This window comes from Pagrus major, chromosome 4, assembly GCF_040436345.1.
Source record: "Pagrus major chromosome 4, Pma_NU_1.0".
In the NCBI taxonomy this organism is placed as follows: Eukaryota; Metazoa; Chordata; class Actinopteri; order Spariformes; family Sparidae; genus Pagrus; species Pagrus major.
Genome location: NC_133218.1, coordinates 31,410,621 through 31,426,058, shown reverse-complemented (window position 1 = coordinate 31,426,058; position 15,438 = coordinate 31,410,621). Strand labels below are relative to the sequence as shown.

At 42.6% G+C, this 15,438-nt stretch overlaps 1 protein-coding gene across 1 annotated transcript in view; it reads left to right on the top strand.

Annotated features, from left to right (window-relative positions):
* The first annotated feature begins 6,563 nt into the window (after positions 1 to 6,563).
* znf710b (zinc finger protein 710b) overlaps positions 6,564 to 15,438 on the top strand; it is a 28,066-nt gene continuing 19,191 nt past the window's right edge. The window contains exon 1 of the mRNA XM_073463762.1: positions 6,564 to 6,744. The gene's annotated coding sequence lies outside the window, so the exon portion shown is untranslated. The remainder of the gene's footprint in view (positions 6,745 to 15,438) is intronic.

Genomic DNA, 15,438 nt, shown 5'->3' with positions numbered 1-15,438 from the left:
TGCAGCACACTGTTGGTCTTTCAAGAAGCAGAGTGCAACAACACACTTAGTGGGAAATAACAAATATTGCTTAAAGGCATAATCTAAAAGATTGTCACGAGTCGGACTGCATTTTATCCAATATTTACTTCTCTTTGCAGTAGATTTTGTTGACTCCATCATGCCGACGTTATATTTAAATGGCCATCAAATGATAGAGGATAATAACCACATTACTGTGTACTGTTTCCTCCCTTTGCAATGTGTCAGAGCTGTATTACACATTAATTGTTCAACGGCTGAAACAGGGGGTGGCTTTTATTGTGAAAAAGCAGGAAAAACAAGAAACACAATGTATTTGTCACTGAGGTTAATGATATCCCTAGTCACTCACCATAGTATTAAACTGTCACCATCTGAGGATTATCAATTTGATTTACCTTTAAATACGTTAATCATTACATTTATCAAGGAATCACTGCTTGTTAGGGGCGTCTGAACTGAGAGAAGCTGTCGGAAATGGCAGCTTTTCACATTAGAGGCAGAACAGAAACAGTCTTGTGGGACCAAAACAGTGACTGGATTGTTCCTCGTTCAGTCTGTGTCACTGAACAAATTACTTCAGCAGTTAAAAGATAGCTGGAGTTAAATCAGCGGTGCTACACTGAACCCTCAAAGAACGATGCATTGTGGGAGACTCGTGTTTTGGTGCAAACACACCTGTACGACATGTGTCATCAATGTGTGTGTGCAAACGTTCATGCATGGACATGTTTGGGAAAATCAGCTTCTCTGTGTTTGTCAGAGTGTGTGTGGTAAAGCGGAGGTCCAGTTGTCCAGGAACACAACAGTCGCACCGTCTTGTCTGTCATGCATGTGTTGTCTGACACTGTGCTGCTTCTGTACGTCTCCCACTGACGGTTTCTAGCCCACGTTTGTGTTGTTTCAAAACTTCAAATGGGTAAATGATTTGTCTGGATTAGGGAAAATGAGGCAGAATGTGCATACCACGTAGATCACTGTTTGTCGAAAGACAGCAATGTAAAGAGACAGTATTTAAATCCTTTAAGCGTCCCCCTTTTTCAGTGGACTCAAAAGCTCAGACATGCTGTATTTTGCAATACATGAGGATCATTTGATGTATCTCACCTGGTGAGTGATGTAACCACATTTTAAGGCTGGCTGAAAAATTACAAATCAAGTACTTCAAGCACTCAAGTAATCAAATCAAGAGAATGTTCAAACATATTTTTCTTCAAGTGTTATTCATCTTGTGATGGAGTGTACTGCAGTCTGCGAACATCATCACTTCATGTAACTAAATTGATGGTTGCATTTTCGCCGATGTCTTTGTCTGCAAGTGTTTCTTTTTTATCATTCAAAAGGTAACGACCATGGATCACCTCCATGACAGCACCCAATCTGCATGTGTTGGGTTATTACTCAGTTGTCGATGAAGACGTCTCTACCTTTTTCTTGTCTGTCTGTGGACAGTCTGTCTGCATGCTCGCATATATATATAACACAGTACACTCCTGAACAAACCACACTGGAGTAGTATTCCCTGAAATAGGCACGAGAACCTGGTCCAGTGGGCTGCGGGGCAGCATGTCATGTAGGAGGAGGATGCCACTGTGTTAATTACTTGTCTCTCATCAGGGGGTGAGGACGACCTCGGCTATATTAAACCCCTCACTGGAGTGGGATTCTTGAGCCACTCTGACCCCACAGTGGCATTCGCGCTGCTGTCATAGTTCACATACTTTCCCTACAGTCCTGTGAAATATGTGTGCAACAACCTTCTCGTCAATATTTTTTGGAAATACGCACTGACTGATTTGTTTTCTGCCATTTCCAGCTGCATTTGCGCCTGCAGTACATGCACAGCGGTCCAGAAAACAGAAAGAATGCTCTCTGTTTTAAATGCTTCATGACAAAACAGGATATTTTCTTTGAAAGATGGTCTTACGCAACGGCTCGTACATTCTCCGGGGATTTGGTTTGAATTTGAACATGTGAACTTCAGCTGCCCCAGCACGCCCTGCTTGTACATCTCCGCAAAGCACTGAAGGCTCAGGGTGAGCTGTCAGAGGACGTATGAGGTAATACTGTTACACCCCTATAAAAACACGCTGTCAAGTAAATGGGAAAACAGAGTACTACACTGCCTTGAATGAATAGCAAACATATGGCAGTCCAAAGTTAAAATCCACTTGCGTGACCAGCTGAACACGCCGGGCTCTTTTATTTTAATACCCTCTCAAATTTGTGTAATTAAATATGACATGACATTCAGTGTTTGATAAGTAGGCCCTACTGTCTTTGAGGTGAGCTGGGTCAAATTGATTACACTTGATACATATTAATTTTAAAGCCTGAGTATGGGACGCGAATGACTGGATTTCTATTTTAATTATGAGAGTAGTTTCTTCATAAATCATCAGAGAACAAGGCTAAATGACTACAGCCATGCTAGCTGCTCTTTGAGACTTAGTCACAGTGGTGCTTTGAGCTAAATGCTAATGTCAACATGCTAACATGCTCCAAATGACAATGTTTATATGCTGATGATAAGCAAGTATAATGTTGCCCAAAGACACGTTACCATGGTAACATTTGCTTCTTAGCACAAAACACAAAGTACAGCTGATGAGGCCGATGGGAATGACGTAAACAATTAACCAAAGCATCAGACAAACTGACCTAATGATGGCATTGAGGAATCACCAAGATCGTTACAAGTCATCCTGAGGGGGACATGAATGTCTGTACCAAATTTTATAACAATCCATCAAAGAGTCTGCGAGATCTTTCATTAAAAGCCAAGTATATCAACCTCCTGGCACTAGATGAGAAGTGAGGGAACATCATGTTGTATAGCAGAAGACTTGAAACTAGTACTGTTGATCATAAACTCATCAGGAAACTGTTTACTGAGCTAATAAATCAACTTAAAAGTAGGGTAACTTTCTCAAAAGCTTATATAAAGTCAGGCATCTTTTTAAACCAGTGGAGTCACCGCCCCCCCTACTGGCTATAAGAAAGAGTGCAGGTTTAAGGCACTTCCACATAGGCTTCACTTTTCAGACTCACAAACTCTGCTCACTTATCACACTATCTATGATGGCTAATAACAAAAACAGGAAGTCTGATGTCAACATCAGTGCACCTGGTCCCAGGGATGTGAATCAAGGCTCTAATCGGCTATGTACGTAAGAGAAAATGGTGGACGCTCTTAGTTTGAGCGCGGTACAACATCTTCTGTTATTATATTTCAGGTATGCTGCACAAACATGCTCACATTCCTGTTATTATCTGTAACAAAACCCATCTTGTGTTCACTGTCAGTAACTTCTTACACAATCAGACTTGCAGATGACATCATCGTTGGCTCTATTATGTGCCGTTTTAGGAGAAAATTATACTTGATCCCAAGACAGGTCTCGGCTAGCTGAGGCCATAACAAGTAGCACATGGCAAGTTCTCTCTCTGTATTTTTCCCTTTTAAAGAAATATCTGTTTCCGATTAATCATTGTGCAATGTGTTTCTCATCCTGAAGAAACAGTCCTGCTCTCTTGCATTAGTCTGGAAGATACTGTACTTACAAGATGGACACCAGCTTCTAATGCTACGATTTACCGATAGATGCACTTTGAATAAAAAGAACATGGATTTATTGGCAAATAAGTCTGACGAGCATCTGCTTTATTATCTCATTGTGTTTGTGGCTATTTGTGTGTGTGTGAGAGAGAGAGAGAGAGAGAGAGAGAGAGAGCACAACAAACAGTGAACCGTCCAAAGTGATGAAGCAGATGGTAATCACAGTCTAGACAGGCAGGGCAGAGAGGAGGTAGGCGAGGAGGAGATGGGCCTTGCTGTTAAATCACCCACCCACAGGAACAACATTTTTAAGCCGTTTTTCAAAGACGCCACTGCACAGATTTCTGCAATGCGAAAAGCAGGCACTCAAATTATCATGGTAGCGCATCATGATGAACCAACAGTACCAGACTGGAATATTAATAAGTTGGCATGGGTGGGGGGGGGGAGAAAAAAAAAAAAAAGGAGTGCGCGTTAATGTAAGTCAAAGCGTTTGCTGCATATTACCTCACACATTATGTGAGCAGCACTTTTTTCTGCTGACAGACGAGAGACAGACAGAGGCATATGACTCTGACAAAAGATGTGAGCAAGCCTCGAATGGCTGCAAGTATGACTTATAACCCAGTGAGCCTCCCTAACACCCCCACAGTGTCTGCTGTCTGTCTCAGCGCTGTTCTCTCTCCACCTGTGGGAAAAAAACACAAGTGCGTTCTTACACGTAACAATCAATAAAAAACTCATCCCACTTTGCTGACACAGTTTTAACCTAAGTGTGAGAGACCGCTGAACCCCGCACACATTTGAATTCACAGTGCATTTGTATCGATGGGGCCTCTGAATACTGAAGGGCACGGCAGCATCTTTATGTAAAGGAGCATATTCTGTCAATAACAGCGGATAATCACAGGCTGCAGGGGGCTGCTGCGCACTGTGCAGACTGATAGCACAGGACAACAGGGCTGGGAGGCACAGGCATGACACACAAATACCAACAACACATCTTTAATCTTCAACAACACAAACAGACATTTTCTGATTACAAGCGTCAAATTAATCGAGCATCGTTTCCTCGTTTGTCTTGGCTTCACCAGAGGTCTAACCCTGTTACAGCAGACCTGCCCTGATCTGCTTTGACGTAGCTACTGGTTGATTTAATCTCACATTAAAATCAATTAATTGATTGAGCAATCTTAATCGCATGACACATGAATCATCTGGACACTGAAAGAGACGTTTAACGCTCAGTCACACAAGTTCAGTGGAGCGCTTGTGCCCTCTAGTGTCAGAACTGTACATTTCTCTGAGGATATGAATCATTGCAGCACAGTTTCAAAACCTTTACTCATGATTCATAGTATCTGGGTCTGTTTAATCAAGATTGAGGCCTAGAGGATAGTTTCTTGATGTTGTTTCTTTTTTTTTCTTCCAATTATTCCTTAATTGAATCAAGTGCAAAAAAAATATAAAAATATATATAGGTGACAGCTTTTCTCTGGAAGTATGCTAATTAAATAATGCAAATTACTTCCTATCATAACAGTTTTGTCTGTGTATGTGTGTGTGCTTATTAATCACATTGCAGGGATACAAACTGTGTTCCTGCAGACACGTTACAGAGACTCGCATCACTTTTTGGGGACAAGCAGCTGGTCTCCACAAGTAAACCTCCATGTTTCTCTGCATTCAACATTTTGCCTGTTGTTCCTTCACTTCGGTGTTTGACCCTCATGAAGAAATGCTACGTGTAAACTTGAACTTGAATGCTGTACTTTATAGCAGTTAACATGTATGAATCACTTTTTTATTGTCCATATGTGAGCAGATTGTAACGTAACGTGAGAAATTAGACCGTCCTCGTCTCTCTCGGTTGCCTACACAAGCCTGTGTGTGATTTGTTTAAGCTGTTTAATGCTGCTGGACTGTGGATTTCACTGTGAAGGACCCGGGTCAGATTTTCCACGACAGTCCAAAGGATGTGACTTTATGCCTCGTCTCAGCGCCTCTCTCTGCTCTGCTAACAGAGGCTAACGTTCAATTAGAAATAGTCTGCTCACGTGAACTAACGACTGACTTCAAGCACAACACAGAAGTTCCACTTTAAAGAGGAACTAGGTCTCTGAATTTTAACATTTACAATATTAATGTGGTAATAATACATTTTCTTTTTACATAACTGAATAAACAAGCTGTTCTCAGAGGAAAATAAGGTCCCCAGAAGGCTCTTTGAAGCTAGAAAGGCGGCCGGGTCCGCCACATATAAACAAAGTATGAAACTGAAATATAATTGTGTGGTTCTTTAAGGTCAGTTTGTTTATTCAGTTTGTTTAGTCGTGAAAACAAAGACAGTTTGTGAGTTCGTGTAGGCAGAAAAGAAATCAGCCAGTGAAGCTCTTTCTCTTCTGATTAAAATGTCTTCCTTAAAACTACATAATGCACCTTTAAAATATAATTATTTGCATTTTCATAGATTTTCAATGAGGGGAACATCCAAAGTATGCTTTCAGGAAGTTTAATTAGTTTAATCAATTTTCTTTTTGATTATAATTCAAATCAAAGCATTTCTGCCTTAAAACAGATGGAATCTGAATGGAGTTTGGCGATTATGCCCAAATTGAGTCATGCTGTCAGGGCGCAGATATGGTGCCACCTGGTGGATTTTGTAAAAGCCTTACAAAATATGTATCTCACAGTAAAAAAAAAAAAAAAAAGAAAAGAAAAAAATACTGAAAAGATTTTTATTACTTTGCATTTTAAATAAAAACACAACGCGTCCATAAAATGACCACATGGGTTATCCAACAAAAAAAACTAGGGCGCATCAAATAAGCAGCTGAACATATTGTTGCTGATGTATCATAGTCGCTGTGAAAGGCTGTGAAACCTTGTTTAAAAAAAAAAAACCCACACATGTACTGACTGATCCGGAGCGCGTACACAGGGATGTTTGGCGCTGGCTGGTGAATCGCACTAAGTCAGCCACATTCCGCCTTTACTTGTGGCGTTGAGGAGGAGCTCAGTTGTTTATTCATTCACGTCAGCCCCTCTCGCCTTCCCTTCCCTCCTTCCTGCTACACACAACGGGGACCCACCGTTGTAACTGTTTTTCCCACATCAAAATTAACCACAATCACGTCGCCACCATAAACCGATTTTGGAACCAGGTGAGTTGTGATTTTTCTTCTCCCCTCTCTTTCTCTCCCCTTTGACGGTGAACAGGAGGAGGATGTTTTGCGGAGCGTTGACTTGTCCGGCCCCGGCGAGTCGAGGCGGAGGAGTGTTTCAACCGTAACTTATTAAATTCCTCCTGACCAGGCGAGAAAAACGGGTTTTGCGCGGGTTGTGTTTGTGGCGATGTTCGTCGCCTTTTACGCGTCGGAGCCGCCGCGTCTCGGTGCGGGGGGGTTTTTCCGCGCCGCACGGAGGAAAAAAAAAACAAATGGACGATGTAGGTCAGCAACTACAGTCAAAATGTCGTCTTTTCTTTTTTTACTTCCACATTCTCTCATGCCACAAACAGATGGCGTCGAGAGAGAGAGGAGGAGGAGGAGGAGGAGGAAGGGGGATGGAGAGAATGGGGGAAAGAGACGCATAAAGGAGAAGGGGGCTACGGCAGGCCACGTTAGCCCGGGTCTGCCTGCCCCATCACTAATCCATACCCTGCTCATACACACAACCCACCTCTTCATGCCAAGGCACGGGGGGTGGGGGGGGGGGGGAGGCCGACATGTCTCGCCGAGGCCTGTCTTCAACAAAGTTTTTTGCCGTTAAGTTGACGGGCCTTTTCTTTTAAAGATACAGCGCAAGTTTTCGAGGGAAATGATGTTTTATTTTGAGCAGGCGCGAAGTGTCCTCAGCCTCAAGTGAAAACTGAGAGCTCAGCTTTGTTGCACGGCGAGTCCACGTTCTGGTCCCCAGCCCTGTGCAGAGAACATGGGGGGGTGTTGTGGCACCGCAAAGCACCGGGAGGATGCACTGCAGCAGACAGACCTGTAGCCTGTGGAGAGGGGAGACAGACCTCCACCACCTCCACCTCCACCTCCACCACCAGTTGGCTGACTCTCACCGGGCTGTCAGAGATCACTGATAGGCCACAGGTATCCTCTCCACTGCACTAATGAGGGCACTGTATCTCACACTGGCTGTCAGTGGGGGGGTGTGAGGGTCCTGTATGTCTGTCTGGGTTTGCATCTTACTCTGGACTGCTCCTTCACTGCCGGCTTATGGCTTTCAAATGCAAAGCCACGCAGAAGAAGTAACACGGCTGACCCCCCTCGCATACCTGCCATGCAGCGTCTCATCACGTAATGTGGATGGTGCACTGCATGCAGCAAGGCAGCTGCATACTGTGCATACCAGTTGGCAGCCCGGGGCCTATAGATGTGCTCTGGTGCAGCTCAGTGTCGGTGCACTTCAGTGGCTGGCAGTAATTAAAAAGACATCCTCCCCTTTTGGTCTATGGATCATCTGATTGATGGTTATTTTGATGTGAATGCTCAGATGACTCAGCATCGTTCTGATGCAGATCTGGCCGTTTGCATCCTTGCAAGCGACCCATTTCTGCTGTCAGTTTGAGCGGACGTGCGTCCTGAAATGACACTTAACAGGCTTAATCATCTCCCTGCCCAGGGGGGATCACAGGTCGTCAACCACCTCCGTCCAACTCTTTTCTTATGTTGCAGCGGGAGATCCGGTTTCATTGCGAGCAGTCATTTTTTGGCCTTCATTTCATGTCTTTATCAGTGTCGGTCAAGTGATCCTGGTCTGGTTTTCCTCCACCTGTGTCTGGTGGAGATGATCTTTCTCCCTGGTGGATGACCAGTCGTGGCCTCACGTCTGATTGGGAGGCTCTGCCTCCCTGGATGCAGTTATGAGCCTCTCTATGTTTGACGATAACATCTCCAGTCTGTTTTTGCTTGAAGGCATCTTGCCAAATATTCATTTGCTTTGCAAACTCGCTGTCTCTCAGCTGGCTGCTATATTTGTTGTCTTCTGTGTTAACCTTGTGTTAATGGTCTGTCTAATCTGCTCTGCCTTGTGATTTTCATGTTTTGTGCGGAGTGATAAATTACACAGGCATTGTGCCGTGGTATTTGGACCAGACTACGTTGTTTATAGTGTGGAAAGATTGCTTGATGATGATAGAATAATGTTTGACATTATGGTCGCATAACTTGATTTAATAATAGGGTCCTGAAAAATTGTCAAGATCAACAAATGCACTGGCGACTTCTCAACAATAATCTGCAGAATTTACGCCTCCAACTTTAACTGTACAGCTTCTTTTTTTATTTCTCGGCCAGCTCGACTTGTACAGTGATGAATGAATTTCCCCAAGTTTGGATCGATAATGCGTTATTGCACTGCTGCTGCTGCTGCTGCTGCTGCTGCTGCTACACAATCTGTATGCTACTCAGGGGATCATAAGCCATTCGTCCATGGATCATCAGCTGCGGGGGGACAGTGTTGAATGAGGTCCAGAAAGAACATCAGGACGACCACAACATTCCTATATTAAAAAAACAAAAAAAAACACTGAACCTCTCATCTTACCAGACCCTGAAAATAAGACACATCCCTTGCAGATGAAGATAAATGGGAAAAAAATTAGGCGTTCTCATTTTTTCCCCCTCCCTCTTTTCTTTATCAGGATGCGGGAATATAGCTGTGGTAAAAGGTTTAGAATAGCTGATGATGGTGTCAGCACATTGCAGTGCTCGGCTGTGCTGCAGGCAGGGTTTTAAAAAAAGAGGCTGATGTTTCTCGAAGCACAAAGGCCTAATGTGTAGGGCCTGGTGCTTACAGCCATGCTGAACGACCTCCACAGCGTAATGCCAGCTTGTTTTGTATGCGCTGTATGAGCCTTATGTGTAGGCCTGTTTGAAAGGCACAATACTCGGGCCTGCAACGTTGAATTGTTCATACATTGAGCTTTGTGTTTTTTAAGTGAGCTAAAAGCTTATTCTGTACGACTTCATTAGTATCATCTATTAGCTATTTCCCTATTGTGTAACAGTTGACTGTTTGGTTGAAGCGTTGGTGTGTTTGAGCTAATAACAGAACTGTCCACATAGTATCTGACTGATGTGAGTGAATGTGATTGTGATACAAAGCAATAGCCTTGTTTACTGTTATCATAAGGCAACTTGTAGGAGTTTGATCGCAACAGTGAGCAAAATATGATGTAGATTTATCCTTTTTTTTTGGTGATGTAACACGGCTGATTGTAAATTCTCCTGCTAACGTCTCTCTCTAATGTCAGGGATCATATCTTTCGACATGCTAGTAGTTTGGGGAGGCAGTTGGTCTCCCGCTGCGGTCCAGACGGAAATATCTCAACATATATCGGATGGATTAGCCGTGAAATATGACGGTCATGGTCCGGAGAAGTCAAAACCTAATGGTGATCCTCTAAATTTTCCTCTGGCTCCACTATAATCTTGACATTTTTGGTTTCAGTGAAATACTGTGACAGCTGCTTGATGGATGGATTGCTGTGAAATGTGGTGCAGATGTTCACGGTGCCCAGAGGATGGATCTTAATGACTCTGGTGATCCCTTGATTCTGTTCTTTTGTGCTGCCAGCAGGTCACATTTTTTTGTGTACTGCATCTACTTTAAAGGTGTAATATGTAAGAATTGGCCACCTTGAATTCATACTCCCAGCAAATGTGGGCAGCATATCACCACAGTAACTGCTAACTGCTGCTAACTACATTCTTTTTTATACATGCATGACTATAGCTACTGTTAGCTTGTTAGCTCAGTTACCCGTGCAGCTAGCCAGACTACCAGGCGAGTGTTGGTGTTTGCACCACTAGCGCAGGAGCTTTGGACTGCTGGGAGAAAGAGGTTCTCAGGCCCCAGACTAGCTAGTTAGCATGCTAATTCTTTGACTTAACGTCAACACTGTTTCTACTTCACAATGTTGATCATTTTGATAAAATGTTGAGTGTTTCAAACTAAGATTGTTACATATCGCACCTTTTTAAAGGTAACTCGTGGTCCCCAGAGGATAAATCCTTCTAACTTTGGTGATTATGTCACTTTTTTCTCATGAGCCCCCAGCAGGTCAACATTTATAGTTTGAGAGAAATGTCTCAACAACTATTGGATGGATTGGCATGAATTTTGGGACACATGTTCATTTTCCCCTTCACAGGAATTATAGTAGAATTGATGATCCCTGAACTTTTTCATTTGAATATTTTTGATTACAGAATCTGCAAAACTATTGTGAATTCTCATCGGCATCAGCGCTACTTTGTGTTTTATGCTAATTTGCAAATGTTAGCATGCTTAACTAAGATGTTGAACGTGGTTAACATTATACCATTAGCTTGTTAACGTTGTCATTGTGAACATGTTAGAATTTAGCTAAAAGCTAAGCTCAAATACAGCCTCACAGAGGTGCAGGCATGGCTGTGGACTGTTATTTACATGCTTAAAATGAAGTTATCTTCATTTTCTGTTTGAATCATTGGGGCTACACTATTAACCAATAGATAATCATAATCGCAGTTTGGCTACTGTAAGTGCAATATCCAAATCGCAAGAAGCTGCAGTTTTGTGGTAAAGGGAGAGATGCTCTGGCTCACAAATCTTGTTTTCCAGATTTTAAAACATGTTTGTTTGGTACAGATATTAACAGTTTTTCAGTGCAAATGGAAATTGTCATGCAAAATACGCAATCGTAATATCTGTGAAAAATAATTGCAGTTAGATTTTTGACAGTGTAGCACAGTCCTAAAATCAAAAACAACTTGACAAAATAGCTGTTTGCTTCTGAATAGAATAGAAAACTGTCACTATAAATCAACAGTTTTTTTAGTGCATTCTTTTTAAAAGATAAACCCACTAAAGTCTGCTTCATGGAGTGCATGCAGATCGACTTTTTAATAGACATGTAATGCTTATTAGGCGCCAGTCACGGTTAGTTTTGGTCTTCCGGCTGGTCTGTCTAAACGCTGTCCTTGCCAGTCTTTGCTGTGTGAAGTTGTTACTAGCTGTCTGGTGACTCAGTTTGTCAGTGTATCTTTGTGAATTCAGCCAATTTCTCTTTGTGAAAAAAAATAAAAAATTAGCCGTTCAACTCATTCTGCTGCAGTTTAACAGAATGTGATATTGTACAATCTGTTAATTATTTAATAGCTGAAATTATTTGCAGTTCAAAGTTGTACTATTCTGCTCTCGTGTACGCAGGCGGCTCTTTGCTCCTCGTCGTTCTCTGCTCGTATCCTGATTATCATCCTCTGTATCGAGTTGTGATCGGACCATAATCATCTGGGCTGACAATAATGGTGTTGTGTTTAGGTAACCTCGTTCAGTGTCAGCCTGCAGCCTCCAGGTCTCTGCAATCCTCTTTTCACTGGCTAACTACCACTTTCCAGCATAGTGCAGAGCAGTGGCCTAGTTCATGCCCTCTTGAATGTAATTTTAGCTGTGTGTGTGTGTGTGTGTGTGTGTGTGTGTGTGTGTGTGTGTGTGGACGCCTCTCTGTTTTGTCTCCTTCTCTTATCGTCTCTGTTTCCCATTCTCTCGTTCCCTTCACACTGTTCCTGTGTGTCTCTCTGTCAGTCATGAGACTGTGAAGTCCTCCGGCCAGTGATGCTGGGGGCAGTTACCTCCACAGTTTTGCAGTTTAGTGATGTATGTTAAGCTGCGCTACACCTCTGTGGACGGACGGTGTTACTCTCGAGGGAGTCAGGGACCGTGCAGCCATTTTACAGTGTTAGTTTGAGTGACACCTGGTGTTGCTCAGCCAAAGCTGCTGATATCGGGTTTACACTACAGGCTGTGAATGTTGTGCCGTTGGAGAATTGGTTCAAGAAGTTTGAGTATGAGGCCTTGTAGAGTAAGTTTTGTGAAACATAAGGAATAACCCGAGTAGGTTTGTGGCATTATACTGGTTTTAAGGTGTACCATGGTATCATAATTGATCGTTAGATTATCTATGGTATTGAAAATTAAAAAAATATGCACTGAATATTTCAAGTTTGTTTGAAGTTGCACGTGTTTCAGGACATAATATGTTATGAAATTATAAAAATGCATCTGTGTAACTGACAAACACATTGTTTTCTTCCCTTTACGGCTCATTATAACTGATAAAGCCAATTAAATTGTGTAATAGTGTATACCGTGATATTTTCTGTTATTGTTCACTGAAAATCTTACGCCATTGCTTCCAGTATGGGTATTGTCAGTCTATTTTCAGTTTATTACAATAATTACTTTTTGTTGATAATAATGACACATTGCCCACAAGCCATCCTATCCTAAAATAAAAATAAGACACAAACCTATTCATCCCCGTAATGTCCTCACAACTTGCCTCAATGCGTACAGTCCACTGACAGTGCTGCAGGGTTTGCTCAGTCACACTGTCAGTCTTGCAAGATGCTGAGAATCAGCTGTACATGTGATGGAGGAGCTCGCAGCAAGAGAAAAGCAATGCAATGCAAATTAATTCACATTAAACGGAGAGATTTAATCCAAAAGATGCTGCAAGGTGTCTGTAACTGCGGCTGATGTCGATTAGATCTCACTATTATAAACTCTGTGGGAGTACAGCAACATTTACTAACGGTCCGCTTCATCTGAACCGCACATCGAATTGTCAAATAGCTTCAGAAAGCTGTTCCCCTGGACGCCTTTCCAAAGTTGGATGTGTGCGACCACTTCTGTATGGTTCTGACCTGCCGATCCGACACTCAGTCTGCTTCATGCTGTGATTGGCCAGCTGTGCAGAGGTGAAAAAGGAGCTTGGGTTGCTCGCCGTTATCCAGATGCTTAGAAGATATCGTGACCTCTTCTCTCAAACTTTTTCACGCCAAGGCCTCCGAAAAAGACACAAAGGAAAACACGGACCCCCAGCTGATTAGATTTCTTTGTTTGGGAAGTTTCTATCACAGAAAGTGTATGAAACTCATGTTCAGAAGTGTCATACAGTCTGTCATTGTGTTGCTTATGCATGTAATTATTGTGCAAATGTATCGTATCATTTGCCCCTTAGATTGAATTGCTTATTTGGAAAAATGAGCTCTTAAATCGGCTCAAACTTGTGTAATGAGACTATAGTTGTCAGCCTTCCTTAACTGTGTCCAGTGATACCTTTCCGTAGGATTGTGTATTTCAGTGCACAGTCCAGACTGGATCAGCATCGTCTCAAAAGACTCTGCAGACGTAATGTAATGCACTGGATTCTGTGAGGATGCGGTGGTGAGAGTGTGAGCTGTGTCATTCAGGAATGAATGGTGAAGATCTTCCTGTGTTGTAGTGAGGTATCTTATTTTTTTCCATATCTAAACATATTTACATCTCTGTTACATTTTCTACTACACAGACCCAGTAGGTGGTTGTCTGCTGTGTATTCTGAGGCCCTGTGACAGCTGTCTGATCTGTTGCCAGGTATCGCTCGCTGTAACTCACAGATCTTCCCCTGCATTCAATCGACTATAGGAGAAAAAGACATGAATACGTGACGGCGCCATTCAGTTTTCATATCATAGAAGACTTAAATGGTCAGCAGGGTTTCAAATCTCTATTTTCAGGACATTTGTGACCTGCTGGAGTGCCCTTGAGCATTGAACTAAGTCTCAATCTGGTCTCTGGGGGCGCTGTTGTGAAGCTAAAGGGTAAAGAGAATCTCCCCTCAGGGATCAATAATACAGCACCAGAACATCAATCTATTGTTTTAAATTTCCGTTTATAACCAGCGTTTATTCTCCTCACTGTACCACACGTGCATTAAACTAGATGTGTAAGAGAGAGATTGGTTTTGGTAGGAAGAGAAAAGATATGGAGGAAGTGATAGGGGGGAAAAAAGGGGGGGAAGAGGGAGAGAGAGAGGGGGGAAAAAAGGGGAGGGGAGGTATCCATGGAAACATGAGGAAAGAGTGATGGGAGAAAAGGAGGAGGAGAAAGAGAGTGATGTAGTTTTTTAAGTGTTACAAAGCACTGGTGCAAAATGGTAGGCCCACAGCAGCGTTTAACTGAGCGGCACAGCCGACGTTTATTGAGACTTAAAATCGTGTCTGTTCCCATAACTCCGCTCACAGTGATCCTGTTTGATGGCTTCGTGCCTCCACATTTTATTATGATATCGTAAGTGAATTTGTAACGCAAGGGTGAAACATGGGAGGGATAAAATGAAATCTGGGACTGACGTTTTAAATGCTGTCATGTTGCTTCGGATTGATGTCCTCGTAAACATTAAACAAAACCAGACTCGTCATCCTGGATCCTTTTCATATCCACATGAAAGAAAAAGAGGGAAACTGTGCCGTGGGACCGTGTGTGTGAATGTGTAGCTCATAAGTCAGGTTTCTTTCACTCACATTTAAGGAAAGCAAAGATCCGATGTAACCAGGAAGAGCTAACACACCCCACGTGTTTGGGAATGTGGGACTTTATTCCCGAAGGACAGCTCTTTATAAATATTAGACTGTATACTCGCCTCAGGCGCTTCAAGTAGTCTTCCTTCAATCTACCGTTTACACCTGCTGTAAGCTTTGATGTCACATTCGTAGATGGCAGTTAAACTCAAGGAAACCTGAGTGTTTTTCCTTTATTCTCCTTACGTACCAAAAAAGAAAATATATGAAAGAATGGCACAGCTAAAGGAGCACTTCCAACTCTCTGCTCTGTTGCCTGATACTTCAGATTTCATATATTTTTTTAAATCCAGGGGAATTTCAAGAAAAGAGTGAGAGGTTTATGTGTTTCTAATACAGTTCAATACAGTTCGACCCATGGGCAGTGGTGCTCGACCTCGCTGTTCGATATTACTGTGTGAAATGCCTCTTTGTGCTGTGGATGTTTGCTGCATGTGAGTGCTGAGTATTGTGAGATCCAGC